General features: G+C 39.2%; 2 non-coding genes and 1 pseudogene across 2 annotated transcripts; all 3 read right to left on the bottom strand.

The window, feature by feature from the left end:
* Window positions 1-384: 384 nt before the first annotated feature.
* On the bottom strand, window positions 385-2,724 carry LOC113280434 (annotated as a pseudogene).
* On the bottom strand, window positions 1,741-1,902 carry LOC113284890. The gene has a single exon (XR_003328417.1). It is a non-coding gene; the product is annotated as a U1 spliceosomal RNA (small nuclear RNA).
* A 505-nt stretch (window positions 2,725-3,229) lies between the features above and the next one.
* LOC113284666 lies at window positions 3,230-3,427 on the bottom strand. Its single transcript, XR_003328306.1, has one exon. It is a non-coding gene; the product is annotated as a U2 spliceosomal RNA (small nuclear RNA).
* Between the last annotated feature and the right edge of the window lie 829 nt (window positions 3,428-4,256).

Here is a 4,256-nt window from a genome sequence, read left to right as displayed (position 1 = left end):
TATGAAACATTTTAAAATACCAAAGTTCAGTATATCTTCCCATGAATTAGTGAATTAGGTAGACTGCTTTTATTTTTGCAGAAGAATAGCAAATGACCTTCACTTCAATTTTCAAAAATTTCGTCGTAAACGTGAACTACTTATACAAATGAAAATCCGGGAGAGATTAAAAAATGCAGGGTCGTTTGTCTGCTTGGCTAGTCAAGCATGGGTTAGTTCATAGATCTTTAGGCTTCGATTACCAATGAGTCGAAACTTTACAAATAAAGCCCGAGGATTGGCATTCCATTGCTGTCATTTCATATGTATATGGTTACAATTATCTACGCTCTCAGTGTGCCTATGATGTAGCACCGGGCGGACTCTTAGCTAGTGTGTATCATCTTACGAGAATAGAGTATGGTATGGATCAGCCAGAGGAGGTATGCATAAAAGTATTTGCCCCAAGGATAAATCCCAGAATTCCATCTGTTTTTTTGATTTGGAAAAGTGCGGATTTCCAAGAACGGGAATCTTGTGATATGTTGGGAATATCTTAAAACAGATGAGAAAAGGATACTGAACTTTGGTACCTCTGGTGATACGACATAAATCACCAGAGGTACCAAGAAGAGCAGGTTTGAGATCGAAATTTCCTTCGGCGACATCGATATTTAAAACCGCCAAATCATACGTGGTATCAAAACCAACAAGTTTGCCTTCCTTGGAGAACTTTTCCCCGTGTGCATCTTCAAGAAATACCTTGCAACGCTGAAGTCCAGTCGTATCAGTTGCCAACTTAGCTATGACATGATAATTGGTCACTATGTGTCCACTTTTATCCCATATGAAACCAGAACCAGTCCCTTCGACTTTCGCAGTTTCATCTTCTTTTTCGTAAGAACTTCTTCAGTATTTGTGCTTCTGCCTGACGAGGTCTTAGCTAATTCAAGGTCCTTAATAAAAACCACCGAAGGAGAAGCCTCTTCGAATACCTGAACGGCCCGTTCTTCTTGGCGCTGAGGTGCTTCTTCTTCTACTCGAGCATTTTCCAACTTAAAAGACGCCAAATATAGAAAAGAAGATACAATTGAGGAAGTAGCTAATATTGAAGAATTCCGCCTTGTGAGGAACAATCTCTGTGACTTGTTCACAGAAGAAGAGGAAGAAATGTTTGCTGAGAGATTATTATTGCGGATTTAGAGATCAAGTGATGATGAATGGAACCCAACACCACCACCATCGGTCTGTTTAGAGTAAACACCACCTCCACTAGTCTTATTGACTGTAAAATTTCTTGGATGTGGCCTTTTCATATCTTATCTTCAAGCCACATGCATGAGTCAATTTGTGTGGCCATATTTAAAGTGCAATTGAGTGCCCCTCCTATCTTAAGTGCCTTTAACAACACAAGGGCTGATGATCACCTGCTATCCAAACGAATTCACCTTATTAGAATAGTAGCCTTCAATTTGATTTTGGGCAGCCATGTTTTAACAGAAGGGCTTGTTTAAAGGCCATAACGGAAAATTATCAAAAATAAAATAAAATTGGGGAACTACAGTTGGAAGATTTTTTTTTTTTTTTTCTTGCGAAGAAAATTGATGATTAAGATAATGCAATTCCATATCTTCGAGAGAAACTTATTGTCCAACACATTCTGACGAGATCATCAAGTGTTGCAGATCAAGCAAACTGCACTATGGTAAGAGCAAACGCTAAATAATACAACCGTAGATAAAACTTTGACTTGGAAGATTGGCAGGGGCCGCGCGGACGCGTTCCCCCTCAGGAACAAATTATGACATAGACTCTCCCTCAATGGGGAGATCTTAGGCGAGCGCCCTTCCAAAGTGCAATGGAAGTCACTAACCTAGGCCATGACCCTTCATGATCAGTCATAGACCCCGTCCAGGTAAGTATGATTCCTAGTAGCATTACAAGCTTGTCTTATTGGCTTTTTCCTCATCTTTTCTATGTTCTAATCAATGTGGGATTATTATTATCTTCATTCTGCAATAACTCTAAGCGTTGGGAGAGGTTGGGCTATGTAGATTGTAGACCTATAATCTTCTTGCAAAACACTGCGCCTTTGGTGCTTGATACTGAGCCTGGAATGACATGGTTTACATTGTTTGCTAATAAATTTGGAGCGGGTACAAGAAAGGTTAAAACCTCAGAGATCATGGAGCATAGCTCCTCCAACCGTCATCAATCAATTGCAATCAAAATCACCCTTCATTTACACAAGCTCTGCAACCATGTACTATAAAACCTTCCCGATAGATTTCATCTTGCACAGCACAACATTTATTCAACGAAGTGATTTACTAGAGCCTCTTGAGTTCCAGTGGATAAGACACCATGAATTCCCGTTAGAGGCAACAAACATTATACATCATCAGAAGGGAGGTACTATTATAACTTGATTGATAAGTTAATTTTTAACCAACCCCAACAAAATTGAAAAACCCTAAGATTTTTCTAATTAGGGAAAAACAACGCTAAACTAAAGCTAAAATCCTTCGAACTTTCTGCTATTTAGTCCTAATCTAAAAAAAAAACTAAAACCCTAAAAGAGGTTAAAACTTAAAAGGGGTTTACACAAAAGATAAGTATTTTATAGTTAGGATGGGTTTGATTATTAGAGGGGGTTTATGCATAGACAGATTCACATGATAGAGCCATCAATAAAACTGCAGCTTGCTCTTCTTCTCCTAATGGCTGCCTCTGTGTTGATCCCATAGCTGCTGATCTTTGTAACATAACTTCTCTACCAAAAGCAAGTAATCTGAGCTTCAAAGATGCACTAATAATCTTGTTATTGCTTTTATTTAGTGATGGACACTCATGGACTCTTAACAGTGATATGCCTACCGAGCCGCAAACATGAGTCCTTCATCTTCTACCACTTGTTTTAGTTGTAGTTTTTCAGTCGAGTGGCAAACATTAGTCCGCCATCTTTTACCACTTGTTTAGAGTGTAGTTTTTAGTCCCTTTGATGAACAAAGTAACATTAAAGATCCTTACGGAAAATGGATAGTTTTTTTTTAATATGTTGGTGAATTTGGAACCACCGTTTCTAGAAGCAATGGTGAATTTGGACATTGGATTTCCCAAAGTGATACAGGTGCACATTGAAGGCCAAACCCGTGGCAAGAACACCAAATTCAAGAGCTAACTGCTCTGAGATTTGCGAAACTGGTCAAAGGGTCCAGGTTAGGGAACATAATTTTTATCTTAGTTTTGGTTGGGGTGTGCCAGGCCTATGCAGTAGTGCAACACAAAGGCGACGCGTGAGAACCCTAGCAGCAAGCTGCTGTGATGGGAACTCCCCCTTGAAAAAAATTAATTTAATATCGTGTGAGCCGATGGCTCACATATCAGATATTAAACTGATAAGAACAGATACTACACTTGATCTTAGCCAAAAGGCCGAGAAAGGTATGCTTGTTCAATTCTTTAGCTTCTTGCTTTATACAGTCTCGTTTCCGTTCTTCTGCTTTAACTAGTCTAGGTGGGACTAAAGTATTAGCTTACTCCGGCTTAGGTATACGAGTCATGGGCAGGATACGAGTGTCTGAAAAGACTTCGATAACAATGTGCCAAACTCTGATGTAGTAGTAACTAACACCCAATCTGGAGTCACTTATATCTGAAAAGGCAAGACATTTTCAGATGGAATCAATTTCCTACCTTCCCGACTATGGGGTTGACGACGGTACTATAGTAGTGAAGACGAACGCAACATTTCCGCCACTTCTAAGGGACTTGGCAATGATAAGGGTGAAGATAACCGGTTAACCACGATATTCAAGATGATCGTTCACTACCTAGCTCAAGCTGTTGGTTTAGCAGATTTTGTTGGGATTTTCAAAAAGGTACAGTTGTTGACGAAGCTAATGTTCGTTAACATGAAGTTGTCCAATAATTTTTCATCATCCAGTTGTTTGCTTTTGTGGAAAAGAAGTATGCAGAATGCAGTGATGGAACTAGACTTTCCGTTTGATGATTCGAAGGCTGTGTTTGTCGATGCATTATACTTCGGTTTGTCTGCAATGGCAAGGAGGTGATACAATTTTTAAAGCGAAGTTTTGGACTTTATACCGAGGTAAGGTAATGCTGGTATTTCAACAATGGATGATGTTGATTGGTTGAATCATTCAAGGCGATAGATATGCAACAGCGTGTTGTAGTGGTGTTGGCTAGGAAAAAGTATACCGAGTAACCAATTCTACCTATAACTTAATGGTTTACATAATACCTTTATCATGTTA

This window comes from Papaver somniferum, chromosome 5, assembly GCF_003573695.1.
Source record: "Papaver somniferum cultivar HN1 chromosome 5, ASM357369v1, whole genome shotgun sequence".
Lineage (NCBI taxonomy): Eukaryota > Viridiplantae > Streptophyta > Magnoliopsida > Ranunculales > Papaveraceae > Papaver > Papaver somniferum.
Note: the sequence above shows the minus strand (reverse complement) of the source record. Positions and strands in the feature narration are given on the sequence as shown.